This window comes from Thunnus thynnus, chromosome 10, assembly GCF_963924715.1.
Source record: "Thunnus thynnus chromosome 10, fThuThy2.1, whole genome shotgun sequence".
NCBI lineage: Eukaryota > Metazoa > Chordata > Actinopteri > Scombriformes > Scombridae > Thunnus > Thunnus thynnus.
The window spans coordinates 32222596-32236746 of record NC_089526.1 but is presented as its reverse complement, the minus strand read 5'-3'; the positions used below and the strand labels follow the sequence as shown (position 1 = coordinate 32236746).

General features: G+C 37.0%; 1 protein-coding gene across 1 annotated transcript in view; it reads left to right on the top strand.

The window, feature by feature from the left end:
- ascc3 (activating signal cointegrator 1 complex subunit 3) overlaps nucleotides 1–14151 on the top strand; it is a 173381-nt gene that overhangs the window by 64613 nt on the left and 94617 nt on the right. The window lies entirely within an intron of this gene.

The window sequence follows — 14151 nt, the reverse complement described above, 5'->3', positions numbered from 1 at the left end:
TGAATGGGTACAGGGGCTACCATGCAAGGTCCCAACCTGCCCATCAGAGGAAACTAACCATTCACACACATTCATATACTGATGGCACAGCCCAAGGACACATCGACATGCGGACTAGAGGAGCCGGGAATCGAACCACCGATCTTCCAATCAGTGGCCGACCCTCTATCTCCTGAGCCACAGCCGCCCCTATTACTGCAGATATACTGTTTATTGTGCAGAATTATACACCTGGCCAAGCCACTAGAGCCCTAACAACACTTAACTACACTTATCGGTCTGGAGGGTATTTTATCTAAGCTGGTGGCCCTAACATTAACCTGTCAGATACTGGATATTTTACGCTGATACCAATATTTAAGAGTTCAAAGGATCCAAGATACGAAGGAAACGATATGTACTGAGCGGGACATTTTACTGAGTCAAAAGTAAACCTTTCAGTGCTCTCTGGGGGATAACTATGTACTAATGGAGACACTGTTTCTAAATGACCTGAAACATAGATATCTACATATTAGCACGGTCTGTTTAGCTTTAGCTTCTGTCTCTCTTAAGAGCTTTTCTTTTTTTTGTTCTCTGTATGTACAGCCTTCCATTTAGGACTGTGTGTTGGCGGAAATGGATACATATCAATCAGGTTTGGCAGAAACACTTTTCTGTTCCTCGTTTACATCCCAGTAAGTGCAGAGACAGCCAGCCTGACACCGCATATTAGAGTTTATAAAATCATAGAGCAGTATATCATCTGATACTCACTTTTAACATAACATAAACATACTTTTGATAAGGATCCTTTAGATTTGGTTGTTAAAAATTGTGACAAACATATGTTGTGAGCGATCCATTTTACAGTGTAAAAATAAACTTGTCAGTGTTTTCTGGCAGACTAACTATGTGATGAATCACCATTTCTAAATGACCTCATCTTATCTTTGACATGTCTGAACAATTTCTTGTTGCCTATCAGCAGACATATACTCTGATACTGATATAGCTCTTATAAGCTTGTTGATTCTTCCAAATAGTGTTCCAACTTGGCATCTGTAGTCTCCCTGAGACACAAGTACATTTTTTAATATGTCATCCGTCAATTAAATGATTTGTCGTTGAGTCACCGCACAGGCCCCTGGGTGATTTAAGGCATAATAAAGTAGATTAGGACAGTGGTCATAGACCTTAATGAAGAATTAAGATATTTATGTATCACTCTGGGTTCCATGTTCAAAGCAGCACTATTGTCTTAGAAGTTACTATGGTTAAAGTATAGGAAAGACTAAATCAAAATTGGCAGAGAACTGAACAGGGACTGAGGAGAGAACTTGCTCTTTTGCATTTTTAAGGTTTGTAACATGACAGCTGTCAGTCACTAAACGTTCCAGAGTACCTTTGCAAATCACAGTCTAATTCAGTCATCGACACAAGAAATCTTCCATCATGTTATTAACTTAACTCATTTGTAAGGTTCAGTAGTGATGCAGATTTAAAGAATCTTATCACATTACTTGTTGGAGCTTATATATTTGAGCTCATAATGATTTCTTGAAATGTACTTCTTAGGTGAGGTAGTGAGCATATAGTTTTTAAGAAAATATTCTTTTTAATCTGACTCTTCATGGGAAAACTAGACCAAGTGCTGCTTTGATTGAAATGTAAACAGACAGAGAAGTGGTTTGTGAAAGCCAGTGTCAGTTGCTTTAAATTGAAGCTGTCATTAGACATGTCGTGCCAGTTTGTGAGATTTGATTGTTTCCCTTCCCTTCATATCATTTATGTGACACGGCTGTTGAGACAGAGAGTCAACATCAGGATAGCAGTTTTTTAAAGGATAGGTATGTGCAGAGTCAAACCAACAATGAATTGATCTACTAACAAGTATTTTTGTATGTTGTATGTTTGTATGTAAGGCTGATATTTACATTATACAGATTCCTCTCTACCATAAAGCTCCACAAAACACATCAGTGAGCCACACTTGCCCTGGGTGACATGTTGCTTCATTATCATGAACACACACACTGTAGTTTGTTTGGACTCAATCCTACACACACCGTCCTGCTGCCAGAAATACTCACTAGAATACCAATTTTGCTAATTTTTGGCATCCTGTCTGTCCATGCTGTATTTTTGTAATTTTTCTGTACACATATCTATTTCCTCTGTCCGTTCTGAGAGGGGGATCCCTCCTCTGTTGCTCCTCTTGAGCTTTCTTCCATTTTTTCCTGTTAAAGGGTTTTTTTTAAATTTGAATTGAGCGTCTAAGGACAGAGGATGTTGTACTGCTGTACAGATTTATATAGCCCCCTGATGCAGATTTGTGATAATGGACTTGACTTGCTGAAAATAGTCTCCAGCAAATGCACTTTTTCCTCCTACTTGAGTAACGTTTGTTAAAAACTACAGTGTCTAGCTGTTTTAGGAAATGACTGAGCCCTTATTAATTATGAAACTATTTATTTGTTTTGAACCAATGGGCTTGGAGCTGAGTGCCACAAACAGAATGGGGAGGTCAGAAAGTAATGAGAGACAGACTAACACATTGTTGGTTTTGGTCTTTTCATGGGATTTGTTGACAATAACAAAAATATTGACTGTTGCCAGCCTGAACCTTTAAGTGACCTGCTCTTAAAGGACCATGGCTCAGCTAGTTAATGAGCAGGGAAACTGCCTTTAAATGAGGGATTAACCTATAAAAACATAATTGAATAGTGTATCAGTTGTTTATTATACAGAAATCTCAAATACATACTTACATAAAGTACATTATATGGGCCAAAACAGTTGTTGAAAAACATTTCCTATTTTTTCTCCCAAATATGAATTTAACAACTACTCTATTACAATATGCTTTGTTAAACACTCAAAGTGATGAGAGTCATTTTGTTGATGACAGAATTAACCAATTATGTTTAGTTGTTGAGTTCAATTTGTCAGTTTATGAGATGTTTAATTCCTCAAGTAATCAATGTGTTTTTCTAGTATTTAAGTACTGAGCAGTCAGTATGAGGTGTTAATGATGGTATGTGAATTCAACCTCAGGTATCTTAGAAAGAAATTCCCCTATGCAGGAGTTTCTTTCTGGGTTGTAGAGGGAGGATAGATTCATTTCAATGAGGCCAAAGAAAAGGGGATGAAAGCTGTTGGTTGAGAAGATATTTAGTGAGAGAACCTGGCTCCTGCAGCTCAGAGGGAAGTTGAGGTGGTGGATCCAGAATGAAAGACTGAACTATGAGACTGAGAAGGTTGAGAAAACATACATATCTATTAAATCCAAAAGAGTTGGATTTGAGAGATTGCACAGCTTAGAGTTAAAGTTTATAAGCCTTGTGAGACTTATGAATAGAGAAAAGGAAAGGTTTGGGTTTGGTGTGTGTGTGTGTGTGAAGGGGGGGGTTGCTGGTGGCGGGAGGTGGGTTTATTCCTATGAAATGAGGCCAATTCCAGCTAATCCGAAGGTGTATTAAAGTTGCATTTCTATCAGGTCATGTGAAAAGATTTCACAAAGAGAATGATTAGTCAGATTCACTGCGACTCTGCAGCACTTCACTATCTCTGTTTACTTATTTGTGTTCACTTTCTCTCTCTTGTGTCTTCATTTGACTCTGTTAGTGTCAATACATCTGCACAAAGTGCTTGAGTGAAAAGGACTGTCCACATTTAATAGACCAGAATGGTGCCACGCACTGTAACCTTGGTTGTTTTCTGTCTCTCCTCAAAGTCCCCTCTCACTGTTTCTTTCATTGTGGCTGTGTGGTGTACATAGTGGAGTGGAAACACTGGCACTCACCTGCTTTCAACGAGCATGAAGGAGGGAAAGCGTTTTGCAGGATTAAAAGGGTAAAAAACTGTTTTAGTATCAAGAACAGGTTTATTCTTAGACTGTGGCCTTCATCGGGATCATCATGCATGTATAGATGAGAGGATTGAGAAAGAATTAACTTTAAATAGCTGTTTAATTTTGATTTAATTTGATTGGATTTAATATTAACCCTGGAATAAAAAGGTGGGGGTACTGAAGTCAGTATGTATACATTGTGCATACATTTTCTACTCTCTGCTAAAGCCTTACATTTATTCTTTAAAAATCTGACATCTTCAGTATTATTTACAATATATTGCTGGTCATTTTAAAATAATTGTAGTGGAAAGCTAACTGGAGGATTGGATTTGTTAACTTGTGAAGCTTTATTTCATTTGAATTTTGAGATGTAGGGTATATTACAGTGGAGATTATATGATCAGGGCTGTAACTGATGATTATTTTCATTTATCTGCCAAATACTTTCTGGAATAATTGTTTGGTCTATAACTTAAAAGAAAACAGTGAAAAATGGCCAGTTGGGGTACAAGATGACATCATTGAATGTCATATTTTGTCCAACCAACAGACCAAAACTCCAAAGTATTCAATTGACTTTAATGTAAACCAAGAAAAGTAGTCAGTTAGCTTTGTAACCTTTTTTGTTGTTGAACCTGAATTGTGTCTATAAGGTAACCTTAGTTAATGAAGCTTGTTGGTGGGGCTGCATGACATGGTGGGGAGCACTAAGTAGTCTGTTTTAAGTACTAAATAAGAAATGGGTCAGTTGTTGTACCTTTTTAAAATGGTTGATTAGAGTGACATTAGCCTGGGGCTATGGGCTGCTTGAGCAGACACATGATAGGAAATTAAAGTCTCTCATTATAAATAAAGAAGGTGTTGTTGAGACTTGCTTTTTTGTTCCTCTCTCTCTTTTAGTTTGCTTGGTTGTTTGCTTTCACTGTAAATTGTTATTTGTTGTTTCAATTTAAAAATATGAGTGAAAGGGCTGCCTTAACATTTTAGGTTAATAACACCACCAAAAGTTATCTTGACTAAATATTGCATGTTGATTAAACCCTTGCCTTTGTTTGGTTGTTTGAAATTGTAAATCTAATTCAAATTTATTTTGGTTTTCATTGACATTTTCTTAATTTGAAGTGTCATTTTTTCATTTGACATTAAGAACTCGCAGCCTCAGTCGCTGTGCTGTAGAGTTAGTACAATCAAGCTGCTCTCACAGATCTGACTGTCACTCAAGTGTACAGGGCTAGGAATTAAATGACCTTCATCATGGCTTGCTTTTATTGTTATGAAAAGAAACAAACATTATTTTAACATTAATTAAAGACACACAGCAACTTTCCATGATGTATGTTTTCCTTACACTATAATAAAGAAGAGTCCCTGGAGAGTTTTAACTCTCAAACAATGCATCCTGGGAAATCTCCTAATCTGCTGACCATGTTTCTTTAGAAACTTCATTCAATGAGTTGAGAGAACTCTTAGCATTACATTCATTCAACCCATCATTTCAAGTCAAGACACTTCAAAATAGTATTGAAATAAAAACTAGAAATGTTAGGTTGAATTAACTTGAAATGATGAAACTCATATATTTAAGTAAAGTTAATCACAAAGTATTAGTTGATTCCATTCAATTCTTGTATATGTGCATATTTTATAGTGTTGTAGCTCAAAATCAGCGAGTTTATTTAAGGAATGATGATTGTTAGATTAGTGAGCAGAAACATGAGTACAGCGTTTAAGCAGCAGAGTTATAAATCATAGTAACTGGGTTTATGGGCTCCTACATTTTTCAAGAGGCTGCAATGATTTTTCTTTACCTTTTTACCATTCAACAATGAGTTCATTTTCCTGGATTGAAGTGTATACGCTCACTCTTAATGCCAGCATCATCCACTGAACAGAAGAGCAGTTTTTGCAGTAATTGCTTTTATCATATATAGCCAATTGTGAGTAGTATTCTCACGAGGACTGAACATAAAGACACACACCCTTGCACATGACAACACAGTATTGAAAAGGTTTTCATTACAGTTTGCTTTGACAAGCTGCTAGATGTTCATATATCACAGTCCAGTAAATGTCTTCCTGTACCTTCCCTGCTCCATCTTGCTCCCACCTACCTCCTCCTCCCACATCCTTCTCTCTACATGGCTGCAGTAGTTACCATGGAAACAGGGGGTTTGGAGGGATGCTGCCATGTGGATGCCAGTGTGCAGGTGGGTGGCATCCTGGGACTTCCCGGTCCTCTTCCTTTTCTGTCCAGAGAGGAAATATCAGTTAATGACATCCCAGATGGAGCTGCCTCACAGCCAGACAGTTTTCTTGTCAAGGGAGGACGAAGGGAGTCAGTCAACATTTCTGGATCAAGTTAAGTCACATGCAGAGAAATTGAAATAGCTGCTGGTGTGTTTCAGCCAGTTTTGGTTTCATAATGCTAGATTAAAAAAAAGAACACTAAAGAATAAAATGAATAAAAGCAAAAACCATAAAAGTTAACTCAAAAACAGTTATTACAAGTCATTTTTTTTAATTGATTGCTACTCAAACAAACAGAACACAACCTGATAATTAGCTGGTTAGTGCTGAAAGTTAGCGATGCCCGCCATGGCCTGTGTTGTGCATGGCTGCACACATCCATGCCAAGCCTACCACTGAGAAACAAGCTCATTACTCCCACTACACAATAAATTAACATAAAAGTGTAAAGCTGAAAGGGAAATGTAGCCATCTGTGGATATGTTCAATGTTATCTTTATGTTTTAGAAGCAAATACTTTTCAAATATTGTGAACCCAGCAGGTATCACGAGGAAACAAAATTATATTCTAATATTAATAATTGTGCACATCAGTCAACAGAACATTAACTATGTTATGTTTAAGGGATCTCAAAGCAAACAGGCAAAATCCAAAGTATATCCACATACTGTGTCTCCATCCAAAATCTAAAGTATATACATGAATCTTTGTCCTAAATCAAGTTAAAACTGCATTAAATCCTACCAGATTATTTGTATTAGATTGTCATAGCCTGAGAAAAAACCATGTGTCATTTTGACTGCATCAGAATACATACTTGTATATGTGCAGCTAAATGTAAGCTGGCCAGTATTGCTACTGGCCATAAAAATTAGGGGAAAATGACAAATGTATGAACGTGCACCTGTCAATATTAAAATGAAGGATTGGCAGGTTGAGTGCTCCTCCCATATTGACTAGTGCACAGTAATTTAACAGTGATTTTAGACTAATGTGTGCACACAAATGTAGTTATTTGTGAGCATGAATGACTAATTCTGGCTACAAGTTAAGTAATTGGAGAGCATGATTTACTCATTTGCCCATTCAGTAACAGGCTAATTGCTTGGCCTCCGGCCGCTACTTCAATGCATAGAAAAATGAATACAGTTGATGTGAGGTGTGAATGAGTATATACACCAACAACATGAAATAAACTAACATTCTGTGTCACACAGATGTTATAGATAATAAGTAATCTAATAGTAAATACATGTTCTTTTCTTATATCAAGTAAATAAGGGCTGCATTTAAAACTAAAATAATGTGCATCCTAAAATAAAGTAGACTGATCTTATTGGACTTTCAGTTTGGATTTGAGTGGGTATTTTAATGCTCATCCGCTAAACGTGCCGCTCACGCTATGTGTGCTCAAAAGATCTGTGCTTTGTCTGTTGTGGCGCTTCACAGTCGCCTTGGTCTCAGAACATATAAGACAAGCTGGTTTTGAACTGCCTGTGGAAATATTTGCTCTGTTTTACATGCGTAACTACAGTCATTGTGTATTGGGCTCTGAACACTTCCAAAACGTGGGTGACCTACGCTCAACGATGTACCTGAATGCCTCCTGTGTAGGCACTCACTGCTAAGTGTCCATTCTTGATTAAAAGCTGTTTTCGCTGTCTACTTTTCTCTTTTTAAAGCACTTTTCCCTGACTGGTGTCACTCCTCGTCTCTGGTCTCTCTCTGACATGCTGGAGTCAGTCGGCAGAGTCCTGAAACTCCGCCCTGCCCCTGCACAGAGCGGAGCAGCTCACTGATAGCTGGTTCATTCAAAGTTTATTAATATTAAACATATCGCGTGTCCAAATTGCACCAAATTCAACACTGCACTACCTTTGTTCCCCAGCCATACAGCTGCCAAGTGTGGACTTGATAAGATGAACGTTTTAAGAAATTAGCGAAGGACATACAGACACACAGACAGAGATTCCTTCCATTAGTAGAGAGATAAAGTATTGTCAGTAAATTGAGTACAAATAGTGGCATTTATACACAAGTTATTAGTTTGAGATCATAAAGTACTAATTTGTGTGCTTAAAGAAAAATAAATACTTATGACGTATACCAGACTTTGTATAAATAAGCTCCATATTGGCTGAAAAAGCTATTTTTGTGCTTAAACTCAAGTGTTGTTCTTTCACCCTTTTTACAGTACAGTAGCCAGTATTCATTTTGAATGCTTCATGTACTGTACATTCACAATCCAACCCCACAGACCCTGATGCTCCTAGCTACAGTATGTCTACAGTTAGAACATTTCAGACTGCTTTTGTTAACATTTAGCCTGCTAATATTACAGAAAGCTCTTCTTCTTGTATGAGGAAAGTTCAAAAACAGTACAGTACAAACCCTTGAAAGTTAAGTAATGTTCAACAGTCACTTCAAACAAATACATTTTCCAAATTTAAATGATCATAAGTATAATGACTCTGGAATCAATGAAATGTGCATATTAACATCTGTAAATAATCTGCCTTGATAAATGCTAGACCTTAAAATCCACCTCCATAAAATATCCCACTAATCATATAGTAACAAGCTTTCCTGTAAGTGCTGCAGGAAATGTCACAGGTGTCTCCTATATGCTGAACATGTCTCAGACAGAGAATTAAAAAGGGGAAAATATACATCCATCTACATACATGCCAGGCAGTGGCAGTAATGTAAAAAATGTCTGACATAATATAAAAAATGTCTGCGTCTACCACATCAAAACATTATGAAGACTACAATAAACCATTTATGTGCACTTCCTGCCTCAAACTAATCTTAACCAACTAACTAAATGTCCAAAGCCCCACACTTACAGACTTTACAGGTTCAAACTTGCACAATTCATCAAGTCTGGTAGGGCCTTTATCGAAGTCTAAAGTCCAGTCTCTTTGTGCATTTTATACCCTCACAGTCACAGACTTGCAGTGATAACCCAGACCTAAAGTCTAGAGGACATTTGGTGTCACTTCTCTCCAAACTTCCCAGAGTTGCATCGCAGTGCGACTTTGAGTCTTGAGTTGCAGTGAGCAGTGCCAGGATGTTATTTCAAGGTTCAATTCCAGTGTTTCAGTCTGTTTGTGTGAGTTGGGGGATAAGTTTGCTTCAAACTTGTGGGGGCTGACCTTTCTATTCTTGTTGTTTTTTCCCCAGACAATGGTGACATCACTTTCTGTACCACGGTGCACAGTCTGCCACTTTATTTCTCATGGTGGAGTTGTATGTGGTAGGAACTGGTTTTGAAAATTATTTCTTGTCTGGGTTCAAGGACAATATGACCTCCAAGGTGTGAGATAGATAGTTCTTTTTCTTGAAAAAGCTACCAAAAGTACTCTGTCATCAGCCGTATGGACTTGTTATTCTGACATCAGTTCTCATGATATGGCCCATTAATGAACCACTCTTTAGTTTAGCAATGAATTCATTGAGAGAACAACTCTTACAGGCTATTACAGTGTTTTTTATGAACTCATTCTTGGTTAAATTGTCACCTTTAATAAACATGAATCTTCTATGAAAACTAAGAATCGTTTTTTGGATTTAGAGGATTGATTTCAGTCATGCTGTTATCAATTGATAAATAGGCTATATAACACCATTCAAGCGAACAATGGCATGTTTTCTCTGCTCTCCTTTGTGTGTATTTGTGAGGCAATTAAGAAAGCACTTTGGCCTGTGCTCCATTTGCCAGAGCCTCCATTTAGATTAACCAGTAGCTCCAATTAGAAGCCGGCGCTTCCTTTCCTGTGAGCATGCCAGTCTCTAATGGCTGCATAGATTGATTTAAATGCAAACTAGAGAGGATTTAATGAACTGCCTTTATAGAAAGAGTTTAGTAGGAATTTTCACACCCATGGACAGGTTGCCAAACAGTTCACACACCATTAATTATGCATTGTGGTATTTTTCTTGAAAAGAAAAGAAGAGAATAGAATCGCACTGTAATTATAGGCACTAAGCAACTTGCAAAGAAGATGTCTGTTGTCATTTGATACAGGTGAGATTTGTTGATACTGTTGAATATAATTTGTCTAAAAAAAATGAAGCAACAGATTGTATCCTGCTGTAAATCATATGACTCAAACCTCATAGGATCATTTATGAGTGTTTTTGAGGATGTAGTGGATCATAGACTGACACAGATCTCTGGTAAACACTGTAGACTTTAGAACTGACTTTAGAACACAAGATATGAGTAATGTTATGTCTGTTATTATGGTGTTGTGATTTAGGTGCCTCTATCTGTATTGTAATGAGCGAAGCTATGGGTAATTGGGCACTGATGAGGCATGAATCTGACATAGTATTCTAGAGGGAGTTTTACGGTGTGTGTCATTCAGTTATGTGAGCAAGAAATTGCTGAGACATTTATCTCAGCAATAATCTTAATATTGTTGCAGAAATAATAGAGAATGCTAGTTTAGGTTTTTTTTTTGTATAACGTTTTAACTGACTCACTCAAAGCCTAGTGTGATCAGTCTTGTCCTATTTTGGATAAAATAATCTCTGTTTTTCTGTTTTTGTTTTGACATAATAGATTTTGTTCCAAGTGAAAGAGAAGGTTTTGTGGTCTAGTCAGTTGAGGTAGATTTGGAAATAAAGCAAATGAGTTTGAGACAAATTCACAGATTATGTAGCAGCAATCATATAGCAACAGAAAATTGATTTTACTTGTCTGATGCTTGTTATAGGCCCAGTTTGTCATGTAGGATTACTGGTATTTGGTATAGAAACAGATAGGATTAGGTGATGCATACTGTGAGACAATATAAATTCTGCTGTGAGAAAATGTTCTGCTAATATCTCTCTATAATATTTCTGGATGTATTAGACTATTGTGGAGAATACTACATATAAGTGAGTAGTGCTCATTGTTGGCAGTATTGGATTTTTATTGTTTTTGCATAAGTGAAGGATATTTAGTAAAACTGAAACAGCTTTATTAAAGGTAGAATATGACCTGAGAATTTTGACTGATTGAAATATTGTGGCTGTCCTCTTTTTGTTAGATTTGAGTGCTGCATTTGATACAATTGATCATGGGATATTAATCAATCAACTTGAGAAATGGGTAGGTCTCTCTGGCGCAGTACTTGACAGGTTTCACTCATACTTGTCAGAAAGAAAATCTTTTCTTAGCTTAGGTGACTTTGTGTCACAGACATTTGACATTGAATACGGTGTTCCTCAAGGAAGCATTCTAGGTCCTATTCTTTTTTCTTTATACATACTTCCTCTGGGCAACATAATTAGTCAACATAATGTCAAATATTACTGTGACACTGATGATACACAACTCTATATCTGTTTCACCAGACAACCCCAGTTCTTTAAATGCTCTTTACCTGTCTCCCTGATATCAACATCTGGATGAGTAAAAAAAAAATTAAAAAGAAATGAGCAGAAAACAGAAATTCTAGTCACAGTTTCAAAAGCAGAAAGGCAGAGACTAGAGTCAGCGTTTGCCAGCCTGTCCAAGAAAATTAAAACACATGTTACAGATCTGGGTGTGATTTTAGACTCTGATCTTAATTTTATTCGTCATTTTAACAGGGTTGGAAAAACATATTTTTTTCATCTGAGAAAAATTGCCAAAATTAGACCGTTTTAACTCAGAATGATGATGAAATGCCGATACATGCTTTTATTACAAGCTGCTCTGATTATTGCAACTCTCTTTTTACTGGTCTCCTTAAAAAGTCTTTAAAAAATTGTTTAATCCAGAACACTGCAGCCAGGATTTTGACCAATTCAAAAAAAAAAAAAGATCATATTACCCCTCTGCTCACATTACTGCACTGGCAACCTGTATCTTTTAGAATCAATTTTAAAGTCCTTTGACTTATCCATAAAGCCTTACATAATCTATCACCTTCATATATCAGCGACTGCCTTTCCTTTTATGTCCCAACTAGAACTGTCAGATCTGCTGCTGCTGTTCTTTTACAAGTCCCTAAAGTGTCCCACAAGAAATCTGGTGAGGCTGCTTTCTGTTTTTATGGCCCTAAACTGTGGAACAGTCTCCCCTGGATCTTAGAACAGCAAACTCCCTTGGAATTTTTAAAAGGAAATTCAACACCTATCTTTTTAATTTGCCTTTTAATTTGGGTTAACTTGTATCATTGTTCATGTTTTATTCTATTGTGACTTTGTTTGTTTGTTTTTCTCTCATTTATTGCTAAGGTGCTATACAAATAAGGTTATTATTATTAAAGTTATCAAGGATTGTGGCCCTTTTTCAGGTTCTAAAGAGTCAAATTGTGTTTGTCTGTATTTACTTAAGGACCACACCAAAGTTTTGCACAGGAAAAATGGAAGAAAAGTGACACTGCTGAAAATGGCATGATTGGCATGTTTTTAAGGCGTTCCTGTTCAGATACACAAAATATGGTCAGAGGTCATGTAAATTTAAAGAAAAATCCTGAGCACCTGATTTATCAACACAGCATGATCGCTGCAGCAGAGGAAATTGTGTCTGAAATTTAACTCCTGAAAAAAGCAGGTGTAAAATCTGCAGCACTGTTCTATCAGACACACTCAGAGGGAGAGAGACTAAAGGAAGGTCCAAACAGTGAGTGAGACACAACTTAAAAGATGCATTATAAAGTTCAGGCACTTTACAGTAGCTCTCTGCCCAGCACTACAACAGAAGGCAAAAGAGTCAGAATGCAACTTTCTTCTATTGTTTTTTACATGACTTAACCTTTCTTTTTCCCACACAAGCCTATTTGTCCTGACTTTTTATCTTCTTTTTATGTTTCACTGCCACTTCAGTACACTGCCATATGATTGAAGCAGCCAGTAATACTTACAAGTTGTAGAAGCTATTCAAAGAACCTAATCAAAGGAGTTTTATCAAAAATCTCCCACCCTGATTATTCATAAATCATTCAATCACTGAGCTCTTTGTTGTGATGATAATATCAGGATATTTAAAGTCCATTTCAATGTGTTTTCCTTCTTATTCCTACAGTTGGATGTTCTTTTCTCTATGCAGAATGATGTATGTGCAGAGTTTGACAGTAGAAGGCTGTTTTCACATTCAGCTGCTGAAGGAGGAAAGTTTTCTGTGTTCACCAAAAATCAGAGTTTAAGGCGTGCACCTACGAGCAGGATTTGTGACATTACAACTGGTCTGGTGCCAATCTTGGTCCATTATGCAACTTACATAAGTGTGATGTGGAAACTTGAAGCCTCCAGTGCACAAACACTGAGAATGGACTTTACAGTGAAGGAGGAGACTTCTTATGTCCAGAAGTTAAACTTCTGAAATGAACAATATTTCCATATTTATAGATTCTGGATTCTTACATGAGGGAGAAGGAGGAGATTTTTAGAAATCAATTATTATTCAAAGCATATTCTTAAAACATATTTTGAGGGAACCCTAACTGATTTTTCTTCACATGTTGCCTTGCTCTTATGGAGAAGAATACATGCTTGCAGTTCTGAAAGTGTCTTCTCTTTAACCAGTATTCAGTTTCTCTCACTCTTCCTTCCTTTCCACACATGCACAACAGCCCAGCATTAGATCTGAGCTGCACTTAATGTAAATCAGATGAACTGCAGCTGAGCTCATTTACAATTATAGTCTTGGTAAATAAACTGATCATTGAAAAATTGTGGTGACTGTGGCACTTAGTAAATATTCCCCACTTTAATTTTTTCACATATTCAGTTTACTGAATTATAGCCACTGTTTCACAATTGAATCTGTTTCTGTATGCTGCAGACATGCTGTTTCCGCAGGACAGCTACAGGATGGAAAGCCCTTGCTCATTTTCATTACATGTAGGAAGTTTGAGATTTGCTGGAAAATGTGCGCACGTCTTCATCCATCTGTGCATGGCTCCATCTTCTTCTTATTTTTTGCTCAACAGAACTGCCTTCTGTAGTTTCTATGTTGTGTCTGTAACTTGTACTCAGTTGCTAACAGTTAACTGAAGTTCATAAGATGTAACACTGATCCTTGTTGTTTTCTGTGCTGTTCATCTTTAATATGCTTTGTCTACAGTGCAGTCCACAAGTATGTACT